The sequence below is a fragment of the Salvia hispanica genome, chromosome 2 (assembly GCF_029641045.1).
Source record: "Salvia hispanica isolate PSC_SH4W2 chromosome 2, Shi_PSC_v1, whole genome shotgun sequence".
NCBI lineage: Eukaryota > Viridiplantae > Streptophyta > Magnoliopsida > Lamiales > Lamiaceae > Salvia > Salvia hispanica.
Genome location: NC_142693.1, coordinates 43,011,808 through 43,028,588, shown reverse-complemented (window position 1 = coordinate 43,028,588; position 16,781 = coordinate 43,011,808). Strand labels below are relative to the sequence as shown.

Below are 16,781 nucleotides of genomic sequence, written 5' to 3'. Positions count from 1 at the left end.
AGGTTTTAGCCAGATATTTTTGGGGGTCTTGCAACCATAAGGCGAAGGCTCACTGGATCAAATGGGATGATGCTTGCCGGCCTACAGATGAAGGGGGTCTCGGGCTAAGACGTATGGCTGACACTGTGGAAGCTTTGAGTTTTAAACTTTGGTGGAGGTTTAGAGAAAGGAGCTCCCTTTGGGCAGAATACATGCATAGAAAGTACTGGTCGATCTCGGCCTCCCTGGCAATTTCCTGTTCAAACCGTTTCAGCCCCATCTGGAGAAGAATGTACAAAGCAGGGGTGAAATGCTAAAGCTTCATTAGTTGGATGTTGGGGGATGGTAAAATGAGTTTCTGGGATGACACTTGGGTAAAAGACAAACCGGTCTCCTCCCTTCTTTCAAGGCAAGGGGCGCCTGATTTTGCTCGAGTGGAGGAGTTCTGGACTGATACAGGCTGGAATGAGGCGACACTTTCTAACTTGATGGATGAGTGGGGCATATCAAGAGAGGTGGTGGAAGAGATCCTTCTTATCCCCATCGATCATTCAGCAAGAGATATCTGCAGATGGAACTTGACGTCAAATGGAAACTTCACGGTTGCCTCGGCCTGGGAGCTGCTACGTCATAGAGGTGAACCACTTGGAGTATATAACATCATTTGGAACAAAGGGATTTCACCCACCCTGTCGGTTTTCCTCTGGCGCCTTCTTGCCAACAGAATCCCAGTAGATGCGAAACTTCAATGGCGAGGTGTTTCCCTTGCGTCAAAGTGTAAGTGTTGCGAGATGTCACAGGAGGAAACTCGACTTCACCTGTTTGTAAATGGAGAGGCAGCTTCAGATATTTGGAACCACTTTGCGAAATGGTTCCCTCAAGTCCCGAGTTATTGGGGTCCAGGTCTTAACTTGGAAGGTAGACTACGTTGGTGGCAGAGGCACTTGGATATTAGGGATATACATCATATTTGTGCGCTCATCCCGTGTTTAATTATGTGGTATATCTGGACGGAAAGAAATGGGTGTGTGCACCGAGAAAAAATGTTCAAGGTGGAGAATGTTTGCAAAAGGGTGGAGATGCATTTAAAAATTCTGATTTGGGCTGGACATCTGGGACCGGCACATTGGAGGGGGTGTGAACCAAGGATGGATGACAGCGACGAGGGAGCCTAGGATCAAACGGGTGGAAAAGATAGAGTGGAAACCTCCAGACTGGCCATGGATCAAACTAAACGTAGATGGGGCTTTTGCAGGGGGCAGGACCAGCGCGGGGGGTGGAGGTCTGATCCGCGACCATTTAGGGGAGATATTGGAGGCCTTCTGTGTTCCTTTGGTAGCGGACTCAGGATTGGAAGCTGAGTTGAAATCAATGCTGGAAGGAATCCTGGTGGCTAAGGCCCACAGCAAGCAGATTTTGATTGAAACCGATGCGGAGGTGGTATGTTCCATGCTGAGTAAAGGACATTTGGGGCCAGCAAAGTTGAGGCATGAAATCGTAATGATAAGAATTGCTCTCAAGGATATTTCTTGGAAAATTTCACACATCCGAAGGGAGGGAAACAAAGCAGCCGATCATTTAGCCGATCTGGGAAAAGTGTGTACCTCCTTGACGAGGTTTCAAGCAGATGCGGTCCCGGGACGGGTGAAAGCTCTTGCAAGATTGGACCAGCTTGGTATGCCTAACTTTAGTTTTAGACGATAGAGTGTTTTTGTTTCTTGATTGTTGCTGTGTTTGTCATGTTGGAGGGGATTGCAGTTTTATTGTGATGTATCCACCTTGATTTAAGCCTGTCCACTTTCGGGATGGGTTGATTGTAATACCTTTTTTGCATGATATATAGGGGATGAGGGTCCTACTTAACCCTCCACCGGGAAGGTGTTTGATTAAAAAAAAAAAAAAGGTTCTGAAAGTAATCACGCAAGACAGGAAGGTTAATCACACTAAGATCGGAGTGGTTGAAGCTAGAATAAACAACCTCGCGCAGGGAATGAACACGATCTCAACTGCCATAGCCAACATCAACACTCAAATGGAGCAAATCCAAAAGAAGTTGGAAGAGGACAGGGCAAAGGCAGCCGGACGAGTGGATGACATCAATAAGAAGTGGGTGGCAAAGCATAAAACTGGGGACTGCCCAGCCGCCGGCGGACCGCCGCAACCACTGCAGCGGGCCTCCGCTGAAGCACCGAATGGAGTCTGCCCAGCCGCCGGCGGACCGCCGCACACCCCACGGCGGGCCGCCACAGACAAGGAAAGAAGCACCCGCTCACCAAGGACTCGTGCGGCACAATGGGATTGTGCTACCTTTTCAACCAAAGAGGAAGTTTAAGCTCGAAGAGCAGTTCAAAATTTTTTTTAACATATTTTGTAAGGTTCATACTAACATTCCGCTATTTGAATCGTTGCAGGAAATACCTAAATATGCGAAGCTACTAAGGGAGACGATGATGAAGAAGAGAAAGCCGACAAAAGCCGACCTTAAGCTACCACATCATTGCAGCGAGATCATCCAAAAGGAAAGGGCATTGAAGTAGAAAGATCCAGACCAGTTCATCATAAGGTGCCTGATTGGAGAGGGGAAAGTTGACAAGGCCCTATGCGATTTAGGATCATCCATCAATCTCATGACACTGAAGTACTACGAGAAGCTAAACATTGGGCCGCTCAAGACTTCTGACGTAACACTCAGGTTGGCCGATAACTCGTCCATAAAAACTGTTGGTATGATTGAGGATGTCTTAGTAAAAGTCGATGATTTCATTTTCCCCGCCGATTTTATTGTGTTTGCCATGGAAGTTGACAAGAACGTCCCTCTAATCTTAGGGAGAGATTTTCTTGCTACTTGCAAAGCTTTGATTGATTTAGGTCTTGGCGAGATCACAATTAGCGATAACTATAGCCAATCCACCTATAAGATTGAAAGTGAGATGCTCAAGTTTAAGGAAGCAAAGCGGGCAAAGGGCAATCATGGTCACGGATTTGACCAAACCCCAAGACCCCTTTGAAGTGGCGGATCATACTATCTCCACCGTCTACATTGTAAAAGAGGTAAGACGTTCCCCCAAAAAGGACGATACTAATCCATCTACCTCTATCCCGCAGAAAAAAGAAGCAAAAGAGAAAGAAGGCACCCAAAGAGAACCCCGAGATTTATGTTATCAAGACCAATAAGGGGAAGTACAAGTGGTGGAAGAAGCTATGCACCAAGATGCACCCTATGTCCATTTTCAACACTCGGGTCGCTGATCCACGCAATTAGTGGCCACTTCAAGTCGAGCTAACGACTAAAAACAAAAGCTCTTGTTGGGAGGCAACCCAATCTCTTTAATTTTGCTCTTTTCTTTATTTCCATTCCTAAAAAAAATAAAAATAAATAATTAACGCGTGGCGGTCGCCGCACTTAACACGGCGGTCGCCACATGTGTTTTCACATGTGCAGGATAGTTCGGTCTTAGGGCAGGCTTAGGGCGGGCCAGAGGAACCGCTAAACGGGCCGTGGCGGCCCGCTAGGAATCGCTGTTTTAAATGCCCCGTGTGGCGGCCCACCGCGCGCAGTCCAGAGACGGGAATGCAATTTTAAAAGGTAAGTTTTCCATTCTTTTTCCCATTCCTTCTCAAATTACTTCCTTGCACACTACCCCCACCTTTATAAATCACCAATTTCACACACCCACACTATCATTCTCTCAATTCTCTCCAAGTTTAGAGTTATTCTTCTCCAATTCTCAATGAATACAAGATATGAATCCTAACTAAATTTCTGAGTTTTGTTTTACTTCCATGGATTTAAGCATGTTTTGGATGAATTGTTTGGTGAAAACTCTTATTTTACGATGGGAGATGATTGTGTATACTTATTTGTGGATTTCCATGGTGATATTGTGTTTTGGTGATAGTTTGAAGCTTTGTGAATAGTGATTCCTTCTTGTTTATACTTGTTCATATGTTGCAATCATGTTCATAGCATTGTGAGACTATTATTATTTCCATGAATTGCAATACTTGAGTATCCTATAGAGATTGTTGATATGTATTGATTTATTGTTGATACGTCTCTGCATGGGGGATGAATTCACATTGGGGGATGGATTTGTGTTTCCTTGTTTGGATGTTTATGTTCTACATGTTTCCATGCTACCATCTAGGAAGTTTTGAACACCTAAGCTTGCACTTATATGTTGATTCTTTGGTATTGCTTATAAGAGTGCAAGTTTGGGGGAACCTTTGATTTCCCATTGTTGGTATACTTTTTAAGTGGTGTACTTTTCGTTTGTAGGAAAATGGGATCAAAGGGAAAGCCCGAGAATGCGAAGAACTATGGCATTAGCCTTGCCTCAGACGAGCAAAAGGCTATGTGGAAGAAATTGTCGGCGCGAGAGACGGCGCCCTCGAGGTAACCCCACGATTACCCTCTCCAAACTTTGGGGATCGCGGAGGACTTTTGGGCACTGTGTAACGTTGGTGATGGGAACGGACTTCGATACATGTTCGAGAGGAAGTGTCCGTCTTTTAGGAAGTATACTCTTGAGTTCCTAAGCTCGTTGAAGGTCACCAAGGACCGTCGGCAAAACATCCCGCTTAGCATCGATTTTTGCTTAGGCAACCGATGGCACTCGCTCACCATGGAGGAGTTTTGTGGAATCTTCCATTGCTTCGACTCCAACCCCAGGACCGATAATGATTATGACTTTGATGAGGTTTGGGGTGCGATGACGAATGAGCACGAGCACGCCACGGGCTATGCCAAGTCTTATTCAATCCGTAACCCGGTGTTGAGTGATGCACTTTTTATTAGCACTAAATAAACCTGCAAGTATACAGAGTATATATAGTATAGCTAAAGGTCAGTACCGGATATCGAACACGGGGAAGACGAATACAAAGTGTCTATCCTCTACTGAGACTCAATTACTATTTGGAAAAACATTTGGGTTTTGAAAACTTTTGAAAAACTAAAAGCAAATAAGAGCATAGATCAACTAAAAGCAAATAAATCAAGAGAGAGACAATAGAGATAAGGGAATCCCAGGGATGTGTGTTCACAGTTATGGTTACACAAAATTCCACCTACAATACCCTAGGGAAGACAACGTAAAAATAAAACGGATATTAAATAGAAAACGAAACTTGTATAACCAAAGTCGTTACTAACACATCCCTAGAATCCTATGAGATTAGTTACACATAATTGAATAAGCTAAAAACATAGATTGAAGGGAAGACAGTTTGAACATAAATCTAAAGCAAATAAAACCCTTAGGTTGAATCCTTGTCGTTCTTGATGTTCTTGAAATACTGCTCCAATTCCTTGCACCAGTGAAGTACTCTAAGCCTGGATCTCTATGAAGTATTTTGCAGTTAGAAGTTCTCCCTTTTTGATGAAGTTTGAGGCCTTATTTATAGGGAAAAGCCATGCCTTGTTGTAGAAGGAAAAAATCTCCAAAATATGGTAAAACTGGGCGCAAATCTAGGGCTTCTCGGATTCGCCGCCTTTCTCCGGCGGGCCACCACACCTTGGCCGGCGGTCGCCGCGTTGGAGTCCAGAGAGTCTGTTCCCTCGGCGGCGGACCGCCGCACATCTTCCGGCGGTCACCGGACGAGACTTCTCTTCCAAACACATTTTTCCGAGGTGGACCGCTGCATTGATCTGCCAGCCGGGCACCGGCGGTTGCCGCACACATCCGCGGCGGTCGCCGGTCACCGTCTGACTCCAGATTCCCAAACTTGGCGTTTTGGCTCCCTTTTCCGGCTCAATTATGCACATTTCTCACAAAACACGTCAAAATACAAAAATAGACAAAATATGCAAATAATGGACGTGTAGAGTGACTTTGACATAAAAAATGGACCAAATAATGGCCTTAAAATAGTGCAAAATCCGAGCGTATCAACTCCCCCAAACTTACATTTTTGTTTTTCCTCAAACAAAACAATAAAGACACCAAAAAGACGCACGGAATGCACAAGGACTAGACCTCATAATTGCCTCAAAAGATGGAAGAACAGTCTAAACATGTATTAACGCAATGAAATCAAGCAAGGCTTATTAGTGCACTTTCATTACTAACTCGTGGAACACCTTGAATTCAAGCCCTCACATGTGGCAAACTTCCAAAGATGGGAAGTGTTCTCTCACTCTCAAAGTGTATAAGGGTAATGTGTACATAAGCACTCAAATTATACATCATGCAAAGTTTACCATAGGCTTGCTCAAAGTCTACTCCCTCCTCTACTAAATGTGATTAAGCTTCAAAAGTCCGAAAGGTCTTTATCTTTGATTATAATGTAGGCTCTTTGGTAGGTGAGGAATATTTGGCTAAAAAGTGACTAAAAATAAAAATATCCCAAGTAGAGTAAAGATAACTCCACTTTTCTAAACCCAATGCACTTTTAACACTTCATTTATCTCCTTCAACTCACTTTCCAATCCTTTGATTTTCTTTCTATATTTTTTTTTTCAACCTTTCACATTTTTTTCTTTTTCTTTTTTTTTTCTTACACATCCTTTCTTTTTTTTTCTAAGACCAAGCACATGTTTGCATTCTTTCTCAATTTCACAACTTGTACTTTCTTTACATTAAGCACACTACTTTTATACTTTCCCCTTATCTCTCCAATTCCTTTACAAATAAGATAGCAAAAACTAACTAACCCAAGGAATTGTCCCTATTATTTTGGCTTCCAAAGAAAAGGCTTAAAGGCTCAAACTTGGCTCCAAAGAGAAAAATTTTGAATTTTTGAGAGGGTCAAAATATTGGATAAAAGTAGGCTAAGAAAAGATGACCAATCATCCTCCTAAATCAACTTAAACACTATGTAAACATAGGCAAGTCTAGGAGCAAGTTCTAGAAAAAAATACATGAATGCAGATAAATCACACAAGAATGAAATAATAGGCTCAAATCCTCACAAGGTATAAGCATGATTCAAGGCGAACAAGCAATTCACTAATTATGCACCTTTTCACCAAACCATCAAATCAGAACGTTAAGCCACACTCAAACATAGATGGAATGTAATATCATTGGCAACTCAATCTAAAGTGTGTCCCTAAGCATGCGTGTTTCTAAGTTCTTCATGTTAAGTTCACGACATGGATTCAAGAAAACATTTTTAGAATACAAAATTCACCTACGGGGTTATTGAAAACAAAAACAAAAACTTAAAGCAAAAAGAAAAATCCTAAACTCACGGTCCACCACTTCATCCCCCCAAACTTATGTACAACAAAGTGTAAAATAAGTTTGCAGAGTTGGTAGGGACGTGAGTGGACTACTGAAAAAAAACGTACCTAGAAAATTCTTGCGTCGAGGCTTGACCGGGCGAAAGTTGAAGATCTTTGAAAAAATTACGTTGGAGAAATACGCCCAGGTGGCTGCCCACCGCGGGCTTTCCGGCGGTCGCCACGCGACATCAAAATGTTCCAGCGAGTATGTGGCGGACCGCTGCAGCACATGCGGCGGTCGCCGCGGAGAGGTCAGAACCTGCGAAAATTTTCAAAACACAAACATTAAAACTAACACCAAAAACACTTAACTTATAATAAAAATTTTCAAAAACAAGGTTGGGTTGCCTCCCAACAAGCGCTTATTTTCCGTCTTTAGCTTGACATTCTTTGAAGCTCATGAGTTATTCCCCCATCGTGAGGATTCATTTGGAATGCCTTTGTACCAATAATCTTAGTCTCTGCCATCGCAAATGGAACCAACTTGTTGAAAACTTTCTTCCACCATTTGAATTTTCCATTCGAGGTTTCGATTACGTAGATTTCGGGGTCATCTTGAGGTGTAGTCTTCTTCCTCTTCTTTCTCTTGGGCTTTTCCTGCAAGGTAGGCTTAGTAGGATTAGGCTTGCCCTTTTTGGGAGCTTGAGGGTAAAGTGTTAACAATGAAAATAGTAGGGTTAGAAAGATCTTCCCCTCCAAATGGATCATAAGGCTTTGACAAATCGGTTACCATGACGTCCCTGCAATCATGTTCCATCTTAGCTTGTTTAGCCTCTTCATACTTAAGCATCGCGCTTTCGATGTTGTAGGTCGACTTTCCTCCATGGTCACATAGTGATTTCTCCTCTACCTACATGAATAAGAGCTTTGCATGTGGCTAGAAAATTTCTGCCTAAAATCAGAGGAACTTGTTTATCAACTTTCATGTCTAAAACAAAGAAATTGGCAGGGAATATGAAGTCATCAACCTTTACTAACACATCCTCAATTACTCCCACCGCATTTATCGCAGTGTTATCGGCCATCCTTAAGCAGGTATCTATGGATTTGAGCGGCTCGATGTTGAGCTTCTCGTAGTACTCCAATGGCATTATGTTGACGCTAGCTCCAAGATCACAAAGAGCCTTGTCTACCTTGCCATTCCCAATGGAACAGAGAATGATGAATTGGCCAGGGTCCCTCTGCTTGATAGTCCTTTGCTTTTGGATGATATCACTACAATGAAGAGGTAGCTTTAGATCAGATTTATGGAGCTTTTGCTTTTTCATCACCGCTTACCTAGATATTTCCTGCAATGCATCATCAAGAGGGAGGTTTATATGACATTTACAAAACATATTTAAGAATTGTCGGAATTGCTCTTCAAGCTTGAACGGCTTCCTTGGCTGGAAGGGGAGTACAATCCCATTGTGCCGCACGAGTTCCTTCTTGGCGGGCGCCTCTGCCTCTTCAGTGGCGGGCCGCTGCGGGGTTTGCGGCGGTCCGCCAGGCGTCGGGCAGGATCCAAGCTGTGCCCCAGTGGCGGCCCGCTGCAACGTATGCGGTGGTCCGCTGGGTGTCAGACAGTCCCTAAAACTCGTTCCGGATGTGCTGGCTTCATCCTTGTTGGTACCGACAACCTCGGCAACAACCTTGCCTTTATCCTCCACTACCTTCTTTTGGAATTGATCCATTTGTAACTTAATGATGGACACAGTGGAGACAACAGTATTTAACCCAGATTCAAGTTTGGTAAGTCTTTCCTCTACAACTCCCATCTTGGTCTCGTTGTTCTTTCTATCCTCTAACATTAGCTCCAAGATCTTTTGGATGCCAGCCTCATATTTGTCTTCCTTGGTATGTGGCACCACTCATTTCTCTTTGCCTAGATTGAACCCTGCATGAGATTGGACAAAGTTATGATTATTAGCATGAGATACATGTGGATGTGGGTGATTTCCATTATAATTATTAAAATTACCACCCCCCTGATTAGGGTGATAATTATTATTATAAAGCCTGTTGGGATCACCCCTATTTTGGACATATTTGACATCTTTGATGGCATTCCCTTCCTTGCCTGGAGCTTCCAATTTTTCTAGTCTTGCTCTGATGAATACCAATTCTTGGGATGTCTCATTCCCACATGGTTTCTTCACTGCATCTAGCCTTTCAGCTTTGTGTTTTTCCTTGGACCAACCTCGACTGTTTGTAGCTAATTCCTCTATCACCTCCATAGCAGCAACTCCTCCTTTCCTCAAGAATCCCCCATTCGCCCCTGAATCCAACAAACTAGAGATTTTTTAAAGGATTCCTACCTGATGGTCTATTCCAAAACCATGATTCGGGCATTTGCGGAGAAGGGCTTTGAAACGTGCGAGAGCTTCATATAGAGGCTCATCGGATCCTTGTATGAATTGAAAGATCTCACACTTAAGCTTTAGGATGGTGCCAGGCGGGTAGTACTTGTCGAGGAAGAGTACCACTAGATCCTTCCAATTGGTGGTTTTATCTGCAGGCAGACAATCATACCATTCTTTAGCAGCATCAGTCAAGGAAAAGGGAAAAAGTCTTACCCTCACAATATCATCATCAACACCATTGATCTTGATTGTATTAGCTATTTCCACGAACTTGGTGAGATGTCGATTTGCGTCCTCGGTGTCTCTTCCTGCGAAGGCATTTTGTTCAACCCTGTTGATTAAGGGTATCCCCAACTTGAAGTTGTTGGCCTCTATCTGCGGACCTACAGGAATATCCACAATGTTACCATGACTAAACATATTCAAGACTGGAACTACCTCCCTTGCTCGTTTTTCTTTTTCAGCTTTTGCCCGAGCTCTCTCTTCTCGCATTTCTTCCACCTCCCTTTGGAAGGCGATGATAAGATCGTGGTTGGTAGGCTCCGCCATCTTATTATCTCCACAAGATACACAAATCTGCACAACCTACACAGAAACTAAAAAAAAAAGACGAAAAATAAAAATAAAAATAAGAACGAAAATAAAAATAAAATAAAAAATGAAAGCAGTAAAATCCAAAGTAGTAAAATTATCTGTTTGAAGATATCACTCCAAAGTGAATTGTCTTCCCCGACAACGGCGCCAAAAACTTGATGCACTTTTTATTAGCACTAAATAAACCTGCAAGTATACAGAGTATATATAGTATAGCTAAAGGTCAGTACCGGATATCGAACACGGTGAAGACGAACACAAAGTGTCTATCCTCTACCGAGACTCAATTACTATTTGGAAAACATGGATTAAAGGGAAGACAATTTGAACATAAAACTAAAGCAAATAAAACCCGTAGGTTGAATCCTTGTCGTTCTTGATGTTCTTGAAATCTTGCTCCAACTCCTTGTACCAGTGAAGTACTCTAAGCCTTGACCTCTATGATGTATTTTGCAATTAGAAGTTCTCCCTTTTTGATGAAGCTTGAGGCCTTATTTATAGGGAAAAGCCATGCCTTGTGGTAGAAGGAAAAAATCTCCAAAATATGGTAAAACTGGGCGCAAATCTAGGGCTTCTCGGATTCGCCACCTTTCTCCGGCGGTCGCCGCGTTGGAGTCCAGAGAGTCTGTTCCCTTGGCGGCGGACCGCCGCACATCTTTCGGCGGTCGCCGGATGAGACTTCTCTTCCAAGCACATTTTTCCGAGGCGGACTGCTGCATTGATCTGCCCGCCGGGCGCCGGCGGTCGCCGTACACATCCGCGGTGGTCGCCGGTCGCCGTCTGACTCCAGATTCCCAAACTTGGCGTTTTGGATCCCTTTTTCGGCTCAATTATGCACATTTCTCACAAAACATGTCAAAATACCAAAATAGACTAAATATGCAAATAATAGACATGTAGAGTGACTTTGACATAAAAAACGAACCAAATAATGGCCTTAAAGGAAAATTGAAACCACGTTTTATTGGGCCTTATGAAATTCTAGAAGGAATAGGACCCGTAGCCTATCGATTGGCGTTACCGCCAAGTCTTGGAAATGTGCACAACGTCTTTCACGTATCGCAGTTGTGAAAATATGTGTTTTATCCGAAGCACGTGATTCACTACGAAGAAGTCGCGTTGAATTCCGACTTGAGTTACGAAGAGAAACCCCAAATGATCTTGGACCGAAAGGTTCAGAACTTGAGAAATAAATCCATTGCTAGCGCGAAAGTACTATGAAGAAGCCACGTGGGAGCTTGAAGACAAGATGATGGAACTGTAACCAGATCTTTTTCCATGAGGTACCAAATTTCGGGACGAAATTTCTTTTAAGGGTGGTGGAATGTAACGCCCCACTTTTTCAAACCCTAATTTTCGAGTTATAAAATTTTTGCATTAAATGCCTTAAATGCTATGATATGTGAATTATTTGATGAGTAATTAATTGCATAGTGTCTTTGTGACCTAATTGCGTATGAGAATTGAGATTGAGTTGAATAGTCAACTTGTTGAAATGTTGACGTGGCTATTGAATAGTCAAAGATGGGAAAATATGACGTGGCCGTTGAAAGGTCAATGCGTTAAGAAAAAGAAGAGAAAGTGAAGAAATGATTGACTTGGTGTGAATATTTGATGCGGAGAAATATAATTGTGGGTGAATTATTTTCCTAAGGGATGAGTGAGAATTTAATAGGAGCATTATTTAATCATGTGGAGTTATTCGATCCCTCCTATTTTTATTTGGAGAAGAAATCCTATTTTTCTTGGATTTAATTTATTGCTTGAGATAATTATCCGAATTTAATCCAAAGTCCGATTATTCCTTATTTGTTGGTGGAATTTTCGAAACCCCTAATATTTCTAGGAGATTTTCGAGATCTCCTATTTTGTGGAGGAAGGGATTATTTTTATATTATTTTATTTGATCCCTTATTTATTCTATTCCATGAATAAATATAAATATGCTAGAATATCCTAGCATATCTTGCCAAATCTAAGAAGATCTTACCATATCCTAATTAAAATAGGATTTAAATCAAATCCCTTTTGAGAATGGAAAAGAAGTCACGCCACTTTTCCTATTGTTTGGGGAGATTTAATTTTATATTCTTGCTCCGTGATATATTATTCTACTCCGTGAAATATTTGAATTTAATTATAGGCTAATTAAATAGCCTATAAATTTCGAATTCCCCATTCTTCTCAACCAAATTAACGCCACTCCCCTATTATCTCTCCCAAATCTTTTTATTTATTTAATTATTGGAGTATATCTTAACCTCTATAAATAAGAGGAGAGAAAAATCAAAACCCTAGCTACAAAAATCGCCCCATTCTTGAAAACCGTTCCCCACTTCTCTCCCCACTCTCTCCAAGTTTTCTTATCAATTGAGAAGAATTCAAGTTGGAGTTCAAGATTTTATTGAAGAATCAAGGCTATAACTTGTTTCTATCGATTGTTCTTTTGGAAAAGGTACTTTAATCTTTGATCTCCTCTTCTTCTACTGATTAATCGGTGTTCTTGAGTCCACATGCATTTAGATTGAGGGAAGGGGAATTAAATTGATGAATTTTGGGATATATGTGTGCAAGTGTGTGTGTGCGAGACCGTGTGTGTGCGTGCACGCCTTGGTCGGCGTGCACATGTGTGGTGATCGTATACGTGTGTTGTGTGTGTGGAACACTCATGCGTGACACGATTTAATGGTGAATTTGGAGTTGTTCATTGAATAAAAATGATATGCCAAACATACTTTGATTTTGATTGATGATTTTGAAAGTAATCGATGGGAAAAAGGGAAATATGGGAGACATGCATGATTTGAGATCAATGATTGAAACTGATTTGTGATACGCCTAATTTAAAGGTGATACTTCGCGCTCTCAGCGTGATAAACGAGGAGAAGAGAATACTATCAAGCTAAGCCGACGAGGTGGGCTTTCTTTTAAAATAAGGACATTGTCCTAAACTGATATTGATGAGAATGAGATATGTGTTATCATGCCTTGATTTGTTTTGTCGTGCCTATCCCTCGTGGCTATGCCACTATTGATTTAATCGAATTCGGATCCTTGTAGAGCCGCAAACTCTACTTGGGTTAGTGTACACCAATGTTAGAACGAGTGCTGGCGTACGGGTCGGCCGGTCTAGTGACCTGGATTGCGGCCGCATTCCTTGTCATGTAGAATGAGGATATGGTAAACGTCTATGAGAAAAATGGTTGCGCCACCGTGATATTTGATAAAGAAAACATTTTGGTGCCTCGGGTCTTTCTAAAGTTAAAACCCCGATGGACACTTGAGAATGGCATGATAACTATAATTGTGATAAAACTGTTTTCAGCAATGAGTCCACTGAGTATGATTATAAGTACTCAGCCCTGCATGTGTTTTCCCTATGTGCAGGTTGAGCGGTGGCGAGCGGGCGGCGGTGTTGAGTAGGAAATAATAAGATGAGCTGTTGGTACTTAAAGTGTCGTTGTGTCTCCATACATAGCCTCACTTCTCTCTTGATCGCTTCCGCTATATTATGAAAACTTGTGATCATTGGTTGGGTATAAACTCTTTTAGTACGTGGGAATATTTTTGAACATGAAACAGATGAGTCTATTTTGGAACCTTTGTTATTTTGGAGCATTTATTGTGATAGTCTTTTTGGATTTCAATGCTAAGGCATTATTTCTTCTTCTACTCAATTGTTCATTAAATGCTTTGGCTAAATCCCTTTTAAAATGGAACCCTAGCCCATGATCTTTGATGCATTTAAGTCCGCCTAGTTAACGATCGCCGCATTTATTATACCCTAGATGGGCGGGTCGTTACAGTTGGTATCAGAGCCATCGTTCTTTCCGCTCTGGACCCAAGAGTCTTGTTGAATTAAAAATCTTAGATTTGTGTAAATTGATTAATGGATAATCGTCGAAGGCTCAACACCGCAACTCGTCTCCGCTCAACCACGATGAATGAGGTAACAAGTATCTCTTGAATATTGATTTGAATTATGAAATATTGGAAGTTGAAGCGAATGGGAGTTGTTGTGATATTTGGAAATTTGTGATGGAGTATAAAATGATGATTATGCATGCAATTGAAATTTGCGGATTATGATTATGCAAAATAAAAGATGAATGCTGTTATGCAAGTGATTTGCGACTAAGATCGCTACGAATCGAATAAATGAGATTCTATATGATTTGTGATTTTCGTGATGAACGATATCTATGAGTATTGATTTGAATTGTGAGATGTTGGAAATTGCGATGGGAATATTACTCTGGTGAAAATGAAAATATTTCAATGGTAATAGAAGTTAATATGACGTCTTTGAAAAAAAAATATTTCTTGGGAGTGTGGAATGATGTATATGCATGGATATGAAATTGCTAAGTGCGATTATGCCAAGAATGATGAATGATGTTGTGCAAGTGAACTTGTATTTTACTCGATAAAGAAAATCGGTGAATACGTGTTAGACTTCTTTGTGCTTGGATGAATGAAATCCTATATGACTGTGATTTCTTGATTGTATGTGAAACAACACCTATGGGAAATGTGAAGTAAATACTATGGCTTTTGGAAAATGTTGTGAAGATACGAATTGGGAGACAATTATGAGAATATACAAATTGTTTTTAACAATGAGGCATGAAGGCGTTGAATGTGATGGATATTGAAGTATGATTGTGAACTTGTATTGGTTGATGTTGAGATTTGTTATCACTTCTGCGAAACTAAAGAATTAACTTGAAGGAAATACACGTTGCTTCCATGAACGACAAAACTTTATGCCTATGTGATTGAAATTTCATGACTATGAAACTGTGAAAGGAAAAGCATGATATGCGTGTGGTTGTGAGCTGTGATTGTGATGTACATGCGCATGAACTACATGATTTATGAAATGCGATTCCATGAATGATTGATTGACTAAGTGTTGCTATTCACATATATCGATTTACGACGCTTGTTATGAAACACCAAACGGGTTATATGACAAACATGTTTGATTGTGCAATATATGAATGAAGTTTCATGTGGTGATAACCTATGACCAATGAAGTACAAGGTATCGTATAGAATCACTACGAGAGTGAAATGTGAAATTTGTGAACTCTGTTGCGAACGTAGAAGCCATATGGAGCTTGAGTTAGGTAATGATCGAATATACGTTGAAGTGTGAGACTTCAAGCTATGCTTGAGATTATAGAGTGCCTAAGAAGTAGGCCAGACTGAACGTGCTAGAACTCAGTTGCAAGATGACAACTGCAATATCACTTTCCCGAGTGACAAAACCAACGAAAATATATATATGTTGAACTTGGTGTATCCTTACAAGGGTGAAATCATACCTAAGAGCTAATAAAACTATGCAGTCTCGCATACCCTGCCAAAGTGGCAACGCGACACAAATACGACGACGTTTATGACACATTAAGATCGCGTGTATAATGGCAATCAAAAATGACCATGTGGCATGGCAAGAAGAAGACTTTGAAGATGCGACCATCAAAAATAGTTATTAATTTCGATGATACGATGAATCTCAATTTGGAATCCATGGTTTCATAGAATGATGCTACCATGTTCATGCTCGCGAAAAATGTGCGAGAGAGTGCGACCTTCGTAGCTTGAATGGCCGATTTTTTTTAAATCAACAGTACTTACTTGGATCCTAAGTTCTTTTCGGGACGTTTTGAATGACCGTGAGCCATTGTCTATTTAAACGCCTTGGTTGATTCACAATTTGCAAGTGATATCCATTATTTCTTTTCCTATAACGAGTCATGACTCACCTGGCTTGAAAATTTGGTGTTTACTCTTGTAACTTTGGACATCTGGATTGAGTGGTCTTCTTTAATTCGTCATTCACAAGGACGATATTTGAATTTACGAGCCTCCGTCATTGAACTTTGATCCTAAAGTTGTTTGCAGTTATGACCTTTAGTATGATCACATCTCCAGACCTGATTTATTCAAATGATGGAATATTCTACTTGAAATTTTGTTCACCTCTTCATTTCGCCAATTCGCTCTTGCAGAAGTGAAATTCTTTATAGCTCAATGATTTTTCTTTCGCCAACACCAAGTTGAGGCTACGATGTTCTCTTTTTCGTTAAACGGGTTTGATCGTGTTAATTTGCTGAAAAGTTCCAATCACTTTGGGTTGCCCTCAACAAACCCGTGAATCCATTGATGTGATTTCATTTTTCAATACCATGATGTCATTGAACCATTGATAGTGCTACTTCATGACATTTGTCTATGTTTCTAAATTCTGTCGCGACTGATTGTTTTAGGCTTTGACATGTTTGAACGATATCATTCATTGCTGTCCGGAATTTTTGCAAATTTTGATCGGGCAGTCTGCTATGGAATTTGAGATTTATGGTAGTTTCATCCTGTTTTCATGACCTACCTCATGTTCTTTCGAACTCTCGTCTGAAGTAAATTCTCAAGCTTTATGGGTTTTACTTGATCCCTCTAAACCCATTTAAATTCTCAGAATGGACGAGTTAAGTTCAATGGAACTTAGTCCTCGCTTTGTTTCAAACCAATTGTCAATGATGAGATTTGGAAGTGTTGAGCTAGAAATATTATCCTTGTTTCCTTGATTAAGTTTGGAGCCTTCCGATGAAAGACATTTTGATGGTGTTTTT

General features: G+C 41.1%; 1 pseudogene; it reads right to left on the bottom strand.

Moving 5' to 3' along the window:
• Positions 1-7,395: 7,395 nt before the first annotated feature.
• LOC148932455 (uncharacterized) lies at positions 7,396-8,475 on the bottom strand (annotated as a pseudogene).
• Positions 8,476-16,781: the final 8,306 nt, after the last annotated feature.